Genomic DNA, 13649 nt, shown 5'->3' on the forward strand with positions numbered 1-13649 from the left:
TGATATTGATGTCAACACCTGGGAAGAGCTCGCTCTAGACAGATCATTCTGGCGTCATGCTCTGATCACTGGTCTGAAAGCCGGAGAGGACAAGCAACGCTTGCTAGCTGATGAAAGACGATCGCAGAGGAAGAAGAAGCATCTTCATCCAACACCTGACACAACCTTCAAGTGCAGCAAGTGCAGCAGGGACTCCACTCCCGCATTGGACTACTTAGCCACAGCAGACGCTGCACAACCACCAACCGGGACATCTCTCATGGGCGCAGTCCCATCGTCTCTCGAGACTAACGGATGCCAACATATCATATATATATATATATATATATATATATATATATATATATATATATATATATATATATATATATATATATATAGCAATAATCTATATGAGAGACAAACGGATAAACAACAGTGCAAAACCGGTCCTGTAACCAGCCTAGTTTCGCATCAGTTTGCGCTGGTGTTTGTCAGTTTTTCTGTCACCTATTCAGTTCTCTGGAAAGAAATTCCCAAGCAATCTTCCCTAGGATTATTGCATGATCAAAATCCTGATAATCTTATGTTCTAATACATTAAATGGCTCGTCAGGTTTGACACTGGAGAAATTGCAGCTGCACATAGTCTTAATTCCTTAGTGTTATTCTCATTTACGGTAAATCCTTCAGTGATCTAGGTGTCATAATTTTCAATTCAATAAGCTTTCACTTATCTTTAAGAGTTAGATATGTGAATAGGTAAGAGGCAAATAATGTCAAACTTTTATGATTTTTGTTCGGTCAGACTGTGTTGCGCTTGCGCAGCTTTATTAATAAACCGTAACGTCAAAGTAGAGAAGCCAGTAAAGTATGTAATCACTTTTACATGATAAATATCACTAACTTGCAGTTGAAAAGAATTCCAACCGTCTCAATTTCTACCAAATTTAGTACTAAATGACATATTTTGGTCAAACATCCCTATTGAGAGTTAAAAGCAGGCGCAAAACAGGAAGACTGTTGATTGGCCAAAAGAACTGGAACATTTATAGGTCATTATTCCAACTAGATTTCGACCAATCGGCTGTTATCTCAACATTATCCGCTTAAGAGTTAGATTACAACAGCACGAGTTGTGTGAAAGTCGGTGGAATCGGCGGAGACACATCAAAAACACATTTCGAATGTAAGATGTCAAAAGTAATACACACTTATATAAATATTTGCTGGCGTCTTCCCTTTGGCATGACAATGTATCAATAAGGCGGCAGTCTTGGAAATAATGGTGACCCTCGGAAGCTTTACCATTGCCTGACCAGCTGAAATATCACACAAATTTTGACATTCTCTGTCTCTTAAATTATCAGAGATCTGACTCATAAAGATGGGTGATAGCTTCTGGAAAAGGAAATCTTATCTACATCAAAATGACTAATAACGCCTAAATTACTGAAAAGTCTTTGTATATCCAAAAACGATTAAGAAATCGAGGGCTAGGCGTGAAACTTCAACATGGTGCGTTCATACTATTAGTCCATATTAGTATGACTCTTAATTCAGGTAGGCTACCCGTGTTGAAAAAAAAATCACCGTTTCTTTGCAACGTTTTCTTGACTGACAAAAGGTAGGCAGATTATGTAAAAGATATGTATAGCTGGTCAAATGTTAAGCGATGTTATCTTCGGCCCTGTTAAGGGTAGAACATTCTTAAGGTGCGATTCTTCATCTACTTGTCCCAGGGACGAGTAAGTAGTAACGTTTTGCTGGTCCTAGCCAATAGTCACATGGTCAGGACGAGTGGACGATTGGTTTCCTGGGTACATATGAGTCAAAACTCGTTGTTCACTCCATTGCAGTACTGAATTATTTATTTTTCATTTTAACAGAACTGTAATAATAAAATTAATGCAATATATTTAAATGTACACATTTAAATCAGTCTTTCTTCTTGCATTCTGTCTACTTAAAAATGCAAGGATTTTCTTAGCATTAATTTAAAACTTTGCGAATCTAAGATAAATTCAAGACTTGTTGGTCTTTTTTCCTATACGGTATTTAATCCTTATGACAGTAATCACAAGTCAAGAGAGTTATTTTATATAATTTTCATGCACTTATCTCTTTTCTAAAAAAATTATTAGATATTACAACAGGAACAATATAGAAATATAGAATGTAAAGAATTTGAACGAAACCAATGACTTATAATGTTTTTCTTTTATGATACAAAATTATATATATATATATATATATATATATATATATATATATATATATATATATATATATATATATATATATATATATATATATATATATATATATATATATATATATATATATATATATATATATATATATGTGTGTGTGTGTGTGTGTGTGTGTGTGTGTGTGTGTGTGTGAATAGTTGGTGGATGATATGAAGTTTTAATGAAAGTGAACGAAACTTTTTAGTAGTCAAAGTGAAAGGTCTCTTGCTTAAACATTAACATTTAGGCAGAATATCTAAAACAGGAGGACGAATAGCAAGGGAGTAAGTGGAAGACGAGGATAAAGAAAAGAAAGAAGTTAAAAAGGGAAATTGTCAATTAACATGTGATAAACATTGTGTACAAAACTGAGATAATAGGGAGAAATTAACAGCTAGGAACAAAAATTAAAAAATAAATAAAATAGAAAAAGCACGATTAAAAGTGAACATGCTACCTTCCAGAATGAGTCGTGCAGAGACGATGATGAATCATTTGCAAAAATTGGGGAATTTCCTGTTGGCAGCGGTTCGTGACCCGTGGAAGTGCATGAGCCATAGTAACATGTACGTTTAAGTAAATCTTTCAGACTTTTCAATAACTGTATGAACGGCATCGAAGATAAGAATGTTCAATTCATACGAGAGTGTTGTATTAACACACAATAAGGCATTTGAACTTAAATTACCATCTGGTGTGAGGGATTGGAACAGATCGATGCGTTGTTTTTGGTTACAAATGCAAGATAAAAAGTAGTGTCATGTGCGTTCTTTCTGATCTACATATACAAATCAAGATCTACATATACAAATCAAGATCTACATATACAAATCAAGATCTACATATACAAATCTAGATCTACATATACAAATCAAGATCTACATATACAAATCAAGATCTACATATACAAATCGGTGATCCAATTATAGTCTTTGTATATAAATGTTGATAAAGTGAACTGCAATTTGTTTTTTCTTGGGGACGGTAGTCCAACATCTTCAACACTGTGAGTTACGTGAACTAAGACTGTAATGTCCGTCTTGGGCCATACATACATACATACATACATACATACATGCATTCATGCATGCATGCATGCGTACATTCATGCATGCATGCATGCGTACATACATACATACATACATACATACATCTTTCTCTATATATAAAATCTATGTAGTGGATTGGACCGAGACAAGTAAATCCCAGTCAAGGGGTTAAATTATTTGTCTCCCACGAGGCTTGGCGAGGGGGCAGATATATAATGTAACCCCGCGACTGGGATTTCCTTGTCTCGGTCCAAAACCCAAAGTAAATTCTTTTTTTCTCACCCAATAAGTTCCTTTAAAGTAAAAAAGAACTTCTCACTTTTGCAATATAGTTCTCGCGCAAATGTTTACATGCGGTGCATTAATACAAATATGTTTATGAGGACTGTGGCGTGAACGTGTCATCCGAAGTACACAGTTTTTATGCGTAAGCCCCCCCCCCCAAAAAAAAAAATAACATAAAACGTTGCATAGTATTGATGTGATACCACATTTAATATATGGATGTTATGGAATTAACAATAAATAGCTAATATTTGTTACAAGAAAATGTTTCCTTTTCATCAATTCCAATTTAGAAAATTATATTGTAAATAATGGAACTATAGGGGCCGACACCTCTGTTGTAGTAGTATAGGCTATTATTATAACGAAAAGTTACCTGTAGCATTTTTCTCCATGCTTGGGTTATTCAAGGGTAATTAGTGATATGTGTCACTATCGTATATAGCTCTTCTTTTCTTTGGAAGAGGTGAAACTGTGACATACTTGTGCTGTCCTTAATATTGATTGTAAAATTACCCCCGTGTATTAAAGACACTCCAAATACGGACCCTAAAGGATAACCATGAGCGACACTTTCAAGCTCACGGATTTTTTCAAAACATTTTTTCTGTCTTGGAAATATGGCAAGTGCTACAGTGAAATTTGCTTATGGATTAATGTGTTGACGGATAAATGGTTCCTTCTGGCTGATAAGTGCATTATTTGTCATTAAATATTGTGAGTATATTTTTGATTCAACTGGGACACAATGGATATGCTTAACAAAATTAGAATAAAACATCTTTGACATAACACATTTTTGGCTGTTACTAAGTTTTCCGTAGTTAAGAGAGCTGGGAGGCTATGAAGTGTATAGGTATATAGTCTGTGTACATAGATCAGTGTTTTCTGCCATAATTTATTTCACACAGCATTGAGAATTTTACCCTGTCTGTAGCACAGTCAATTTTCAGGTCAGCGTTATTAATGTAGCTAACAGTATATTGTTTCACACGAAGTATTTAAAACTAGTCAGTGTAGCTTTAGCTACATTTAATGACGCTGACATAAAAATGTACTGAGCTAGGCCTGCATATAGGATAAAATTGACCATTCTGTGTGGAACTAACTAGCATAATACCAAAAAGCGTGTGTGTCTTTGTCTCTCTCGGAATGTTTTAGTATGGTGTGTTCTCAGAGATGGATTGACCTTAAGTTACTATGTTTTTGTTATATATTTGTTGTTGTTGTTGTTTGATTTTAGAACAACTACGTCAGGCACAACAGAAGACAACAAGGGTTTCTTTTCTTAAAAGTAGTTCTGAGCGCGTGGACACCTTGACTGAGATGACTGGTCAGAGATGACTAGACTGAGATAAGAAAAGTATGGTTAGCAAAACAGCTAGATTTTTCTGTCGCATGGGTGAGAAATATATAGTAGTTGGTAGTTGGACCACTTTAATCTAGGCGATACAGTTTTAGAAGGACTGAAAGTAACAAGTCAGTTATTTGCCCACTGAGACATTTTCCCCAGCCAGAATTCAGGTTATGAGCGATTACGACGGGATTATCTACGAATTACAAAAGAGACCTGTATCATCTGCAAATACATTTTTACTGTAGTGTATATGATATACAATGTCATTTATGTATGTCAAGAAAAAGTATAGGACTTAAAACGATTCATTGGGCAACACCCGCTCTAATACACTTCTACTCTGAAAACAAGTCTGGAAGTATCACTCGTTGTTTGTTGCTTTTGAGATAGTTAAAGAACCATTTTATAATGCCTCCTGTGATACCAGTAGCTTTCAGTCTGGTCATTTATGCTACACTGGGTCAAAAGCTTTACGTATGTCGTAAAACACAACTCTAATTTCCATACCTGAGGTATGACGCATATTAACTGATTAATTGTAGAATCACCAGGAATAACACCAGACTGGTGTAAGAATATTAGTTTTCACGGAAGTAATTAAATATGTTTTCAAAAACCAATCTTTCAACATATTTTGCCAACAGCAGTGAGAAGCTATATTGGTTTGTAATTTGATACGATGGAAGGGTAGTCCTTCTTTAAAATTGGACAATATTTTGCCTCTTTCCAAATATCTGGAAAACTTGATTCTCTGTGAGACTGGTTAAAAAGTGAAGAAAATGGATGTGGCAGTTCGTTACACAGCTCACATAGAATATAGCTATTGAGAGCATTTTGTATTTCGTCAGGCGTTTTGTTCTGTGGAACTTAAGCTTACATGCATATGTAAAGATATATCTAGAAAGTTAACATTTGTGTCATCTAGTACTGATTGCTCTATATAAAAAAAATTGTTAAATAATTTAACTTATTGGACCGTCATGTTGAAGGCATGGAATAGAATGTGTACTGTGAGGACTGATGTACACCTTAAGGGCTGGCCACTAGTCTTTGGATGACGTAGTGCATGATTTAAATTTTTGTGCTAAGTTATCATTATGTAGCTGTTTGCCTTCTCGAATCACAGAGGTTGTTTCGCAAAGACAAATATTGTCAACATTTTTTTCCTTTCTGTCGACTCCACGTTAGTGGAAAAGCCAGACATAACGGTGTATTCGTGGCTACGGCGACGGCGACGGCAACATCAACCGCAACGGCAACGGCGTTAACAGTTATCATTTGATTTTAGAGTTTTTCATGCAGTTCATAGCCCTTTTGTTTTAAACAGTAATACAGATGATTATTGTATAGCTATTAATAAGCAGTCAGAAAATGGTCGGTACCAACAATCTGTCATGTTTTTATGAGTGAATACAGCAAATTACTATTTAATGCCCAGATTAAAAACTTCAGACCACACATTTTAACCCCATTTTTATAATCTGAAAGTAATATCATAATATTAAACTTACGAAACGAATAAGATACGAATTTTTCTGCTTTGAATATACGCATTTGGAAAAAAGGTCTTTTACTTCTGCAAAGAGGTCATTTATAATTCTAATATAACGTAATCAATGAAATTCAATAAATAAGATTCGTATTCCAATTATAAAGGGTGATTAATTCGAGTCTTATCAAGTTAGTCCATCCACTAAGATGTTTATAAAATTCTTCTGAAATCCATTTTATTTCATGACCTAATAAATATCACAAACGTCAGATTCTCGAGATTTTCCTAAATTCATTTTCATCAATTCTTCATTTATTACATTATATATTTTAAGGTAAACGCATGAGAAAGAAAACGTTCCACTTAGTATGGCAGAAAAAAAACCTCTAACACCCATGATAGTCGAAAGTTTTCCTCCTTCTAAATACAGGGCTCAAACACCCGATAAATCGAACGTTTTTATCTACTGGAAACAGAGGTCTATCTGACATGGTCAATTCTTTGATTTATCTGAGAAAACTATAGCGCTAAATGTTGACCTTTGGTCTCTTGTTGTAATATCTTCGACGTTAGCTGCTAAGTCCATGACGCAACATAACTACCTTTACAGGCTACCAGGTCATTCATATCTGGAAATTTCTGACAAGAAAACATCGTTAAAAATAATACGCACTGCCGATAAGCTCTATAGATATAATGTCAAACCATTTCTTAGCATATATAGTATCCAACAATTTCTTAGCATCTCCGAACTAAGAAAACGAATTTGATCTTAGTCTGATTGAAATACTTCGATAAAATTAGTTTTCTTAATGCGGAAATGCTTGGAAATGGCTTGGTAACATGTCTTTTGAGCTCGTTGGTAATGTGTAATTTCCTCTTAGTCACACACACACACACACACACACACACTTATAAACTTGACCAACCGTTTAATATAGTTACTAAAAGGCAATTAAATATATATTCATGACATCTTTATGTGATGGAAGTACTAAAAAATGGTGGGAGAGCATAATTGTCGAATTTCTTGATACTACGCTAATTTTAACGATTCTCAAGATCAAAGCTATGTGGAATATATGATGAAGATTGGCGCCCACCCCCCACCCCCACCCCCAAAACGTTGAACGGCTCAAACAAGATATCAAGGTCAACGGACTGCGTTTGGCTGTCAGGTGTCTTCCACGATCTGTTAATAGGTGTCATGTAAAAGAAAAAAGACACAACGATACACACACACACACACACACACACATTTGTATAACTCCAGCTTACATTTTATACAGACTTAATTTAAAAAGTTAAACCTTATAAGAATAATTTGATAATATAAATGAATAGGAATTATATGTGATTCTGAAATGTGATTTTGACTCAACGTTGCTATTTTGTTTATCTATTACTTCGTGACAATTCATCATCATTATTGGAGTAATATTGTATTTCCTACAAATCTGTGAAGTAATCACACCTTTTGATTTTGTGAAAAAGCAAGATAAATTTAGTATATCTTCATTAGTCTCTGTCCAGTGCTCTTTTTTATCTGTCTAACCTAGTAGGCATCATCAAACGGCATTTTCAGACGACTGTCCTGGTTATTGGTATAGCTAGTCTACCATGTGATGCCTAAGAGAACTCTCTCTCTCTCTTGATCTCTCTTGATTGTAATCTCTTGATCTTCATCTCTCTCTTGATCTTCATCTCTATATTTATCTTTTTAATCTGATATGTAATGCTACCATGTAAGGAAATTTATTTGTCTCTGAAGCGATGCAATATTTTAAGTTTGAAAAAAACCGCACTACGTCTAAATCAATAATCTTCAAATTATACAACTTAAGATTAGCATCAGGAAAATCCGATTGTTACATATTTGAGAGGCAAGCATCTGCCTTCATAAGAATGTACGAGACTCTATTCTTCTTCTTCTTCTTCTTTTTCTTCTTCTTCTTCTTCTTCTTCTTCTTCTTATTATTATTATTATTACCCGTAACTGTATTGCTTCGTCTATTTGACGTGAAGATAGCTTCCATACTTAATTATGGAGCTGAGGTTTGGAGGTTTTATGATGACAATGATATTGAAAAAGCTAATTTGTCATTTTGTAACTATATCCTTGGTGCATCTAAATCTACTCCAAATGCATTCATATATAACGAATTTGGAAGAATTAGTACGCAGTGTATAAGATATAAACGTATTTTGAAATATTGGCTAAGAATTCTAAAAATGCCAGAAGACAGATATCCTAAACAATGCTACATTTAAATTTAAATTGGGGGGAAAAATGTGATTGCTGGGCTAACAATTTTAAAAAGCTTCTATTTACATTTGTATTTGGCAATGTTGGTGTTCTCAGGGCGTAAATTATGAAAATATATTTCTTAGGTTGTTCAGCCAGAGATGTGAAGATATTTTTAGGCAAAAGCTGCAGGATGAGATTAAGTCGACGAAAGACAGCGCTTCTAACGGTCACTGTGAGTAGAATTTACTTGTCAAAAATATCTAGAATTGTTGGGAGATAACGGTCTTTCTTATATAATCACTATGCTTAGAGTGGGGAACTTGCCAATCAGAAGTAATACCGGAAGATATGAAAGTATGTGCTATGAGGAAAGATTTTGTCAAATTTGTATCGTTAACATCGTAAATGAATTCCATTTTATTATTGCTTGTCCGCTATATGGAGAAATATGAAGAAAATACTTACCCACCTTTGTATATATAAAAATCAAACTTTAGAAAATATAGGTCCTTTATACACAGTGATACTAGTAAAAGTATGATGACTAATTTAGCAATATTTACTATAAAAGCCTTAAAGATTAGATAAACCGTTTTATCAACGACCCCTGCCACATAAAACTTTAGATCAATATCACAAATCTTGCTCCACACAAGTTTTAGGGTTACCCTTAAATCCCCTTGTTTGATTACTGTGCAGTGTATACTTGTCTCTCACCTATATCCGAACAAAGCAATAATTATTACTTTCATGTATATCACTTCTTATAAATACGATGTTCTTTTGTTCCGCACTATAATATAACATCTTTTTGTACCGCATGATGTATGGATATGTATCATTGGCCAGTGGCCTATATTACAAATAAACAATATTACTATTATTGCTACTACTTTTCATGGATTCTTATAATGTGCACTACTTCAAATGTAGACGAAGAATCGTTTCAATCATTATTTAACTGGACGAAATGTAACTACGGCAGTAAAATTATAGTTGTCTGTTTGTAAAAAGAAGCCTCAAATGAATTTTTAGGCTAATTTGTGCCTGATTTGTCTGAGCAACACCCAACAAATACAACAAAAAGGCCAGAGCCTGTGTTTCGAGTCCACGCTGAAAGTATGGTTGTAAGCTAAGGTGTCGCAGAATTTTTTTTTCCTTATTTATAATTAGAAATCAAACGTACTGAAAGAATTCATAAAAGACTGAACTGAAAATAAACGAAAACGTTTACCCTCTGCACACATTATTATAACGGCGACCTTGTGTGTGATTTGGATTTTTAACGTAGCTTTAAAAATGTTTTAGTCATATCGCTACGATATCTGCAATGTGACAGTTTATAGTGATGTCTAGCAATAGGACATCATGCCGCAGACATGTAGCATGATGTCCCACCCAGTCACATTATCCTGACACCAGGCCGACCAGTCCTAACACTAACCTCTTAATGCTGAGCGCCAAGCGAGTCAGCTATTAGTACCATTTTTGTGAGTCTTTGGTATGACTCGGCCGGGGATCGAACCCACGACCTCCCTCATTCGAGGTACGCTCTAACCACTAGGCCACGGGAGCGGTCCGTTCATTTTGAATGATAATATTGTCAATTACGATACATTTAACTCTTTTTACTTAATTAATTGCTCTAGCAATGGAAATAAAAAAATTTAAATGATGCAAAATAACTAAAAATCATATCCAGTAACGATTTCGTTTGAATTCGTCAGAAAGGCACAGAAGTCAATTTCAATTAAATGTACAACCCACTTTGTGCTTTAGAAGAATCGTAAATGAATAAGTGTTCAACAGCATTGTAATATACATATAACTCGTAGTGGGGAGGGCTCACTGCCGAGCAAATCAATTCGTGCGTGAATCTGGCATGAGTTCTTTGCATCCAGTATTTCCTAGGACCTTACTGCAACAATCCTTGTCAAGCGTACGGTTCTTAAAGTCGAAAATTTTACGAATAATCTTCCTCCAATAACCTAATGAAAACACACTCTACTTTGCACTTGCATGCGTTTCCTTGCTTTACATTTGCATGACATATCAGTAAGCTTTTCCAAGATGAAGAGTATTACTTTACACCAAGCAGCACGAAACACGACCCATACACTTAATGCAAGGGATTGTTCCTTTCTTAAATTACTAAACAATTATACATCAGAATATCCCGAAAATGCCTTATTATTCGTTCAATTTTTGCAACAGTGCATTGTATATGAATTATATATTGAATTGACTAATTATGTATTAAATTGACTATGTGCTTATATTGCATTCGTCAAATCAATAATATCGTCATGTTCTGCTCTTTATTTTAATAAATTTAGAAAAGATCATTTTACGAAACTAATCCATACCACAATAAATTCTTGTGAATACTTTGCATCATAATGTCTGAGCCTAGAAACTGAATAATTACTCGGCTTGAGAAATATTTTCCGAAGATCGATTCCCCATAATCACATAATCAACATATAGTCACTAAAATCTATAAACGGAGACATAAAAAGCACACACAGTGTGTGTGTGTGTGTGTGTGTGTGTGTGTGTGTGTGTGCACGCGCGCGCGCGCGCGCACTAAACTGGCGGCAAACATAGTAAAACTAGCCTCGTCGATTTTTACTCTCAATGAGTCTTTGTCAAAGTTGCAAGCAGAGACGAACAAGACAAATACAAATCATTAGAGGGAATATTGAATTTTCAAAATTGCACGGTTATGGAGATAATATAAACAATATTTCAAATGTTTGGATATCGCGTTTTATTGGTTTGAACTCCGATGACCTCAAAACCAACGATTTTTTCATTATATTGTTTGTCTTGTTTTGTAATTTTGCCGTTAACAAAGACTCGGTTAGAATCCAAAGCGCTTACGCTAGTTAATAACCAGCTTTTACTGTTCGTTGTCAGTTTGATGCATTTACCTTAATTAATCCTTGACACACACAACCATCTGATGTATCCAGTTCACTCGCAAGGACTGTTGTTCGCCATATGATTTGTATTACATACATACATACATACATACATGGGGGCCCCGAGTGGCCGAGTGGTCTAAAGCGCTCTCCGTTACGGATCACTGCCATCTCACCTCTGTCTTCGTGGGTTCGAGTGTCGGATTCGGCCAATGTGGGTATGTGAGAAAGCTTGCCAGTAGCTTCTCGTGGGTCGGTGGTTCTAGCTCCACCATTAATACTGGCCGCCATGTATAGCCATCGTGTGCTGAAAAATGGCGTTAAACCCTACAACAACAACAAAAACAACATACATACATACATACATACATACATACATACATACATACATATGCTCTACTGGCCATCAAAGCTGTGGGAAGATTGAAAAATCGGTGTTAATCAAAATAAATCCAAGAAGGATTTTATAGACATAGGCGCCGTGTTTTGATTATCAAAAATTATTCTTATGAAGTAATTGAAAGGCAAAAGTATTTAATAGTGTTGTAACTGTGAGTTGTACACTTGTGCAATATTTCATCATTTTAAAGTTTTAATATTTTACTAACTTTTACACTGTGGGTATAAATTACTTTTACACTGCTGTGGTATAAATTAATCTATGAAAGCAATAGCGACATAATTAGGTTTCATTTGTACTTTTTCAGATAACGATCAAAAGCTGCTAATGCGTACGACCCATTTATCTGTTAGTGATACAGTGAATATGGCGGGGTTGAAATACATGTTTGAATCGTAAAAATAAAATATTGTAAAACACGCAGCAATTAAAGAGATTTTTCCACTGTCCTAATTGTGAATTTGTGTGCTGATTTTCTAAAGTATGCCTTGTTTTAAAAAAATGGAAAATTGTATGGACTGATCAATTACCCGTTTCTAGCCTATCCGACATATGTGTAAATTTAGCCTAATATTTCTAGCCTATCCGAAATATGTGTAAATTTAGCCTAATGTTTCTAGCCTATTTGACATATGTGTAAATTTAGCCTAATATTGTAAGCCTATCCGACATATGTGTAAATTTAGCCTAATATTGTAAGCCAGTGTAGTACCTTACTGTTTTTGAACTTAACTTTCTCGGGTATAAAAATGTTTTTGGAGGGGGAGGGGATTAGTTGTTGTTGTTGTTGTTGTTATAGGGTTTAATGCCATATTTCAGCACAAGATAGGCTATACATGGCGGCCAGTATAAATGGTGGAGGAAGAATACTGGAAAAACCCCGGAAAGAACCACCGACCCACGAGAAGTTACTGGCAAGCTTTCTCACGTACCCACATTGGCCGAGCCCGAGACTCGATCCCACACAGATAGAGGTGAGACGGCATTGATCTGTAACGGTAAGGGCTTTGGACACTCGGCCACTCGGTGCCCCCAAAAGGGGGATTAGGCTGTTGTAGGCTGGAAGTAGGGAGGGGTGGGTCGAGGGGCTAGATTTTGTATATACTTTGCAATGGACACTAATCTTCTAATACCTTTGGCATATACCAGTTACATTGCTTGTTAAAAGTTATAACTCACTCAACACTACTATTGGTATTAATACTATATTTGTTTGCACACTGAATAGCCACGATATTTACCTGACATCAATGTTAGTAGTTTGCATTTTGTTTTGATTTGTTTGTTGTATACATGATGACTTTAAAAAAGAAAACAAAATGCGCATTGAGTATTAAGCATAACGAGAAATGTTACAGCGCTTGAATAACTGTATTTTATACATACTTTTTCACTTAAAATTAAAAAATGTTTCCTGTGTCAGTTGTTATGTTTTCATTCATTTTGTTTCTTTCTTCTAACTGCTTATATTGTATTGTACCCCTAACAGACACACACACACACACACACACACTGAATTGAGATTAACACATGTCTCTACTGTCGCAGCTGAGCATCTCCAAAGGTAAGATCGTCTTCAAAGCAAACAACAACTCAGGTCCTATTAAATGTAATTATAACAGGCATAAGCCACGTTACACAAAGTTTATGATTTGGGGCGACGA

Source organism: Sinohyriopsis cumingii, chromosome 12 (genome assembly GCF_028554795.1).
Source record: "Sinohyriopsis cumingii isolate HCF-2022 chromosome 12, ASM2855479v2, whole genome shotgun sequence".
Lineage (NCBI taxonomy): Eukaryota > Metazoa > Mollusca > Bivalvia > Unionida > Unionidae > Sinohyriopsis > Sinohyriopsis cumingii.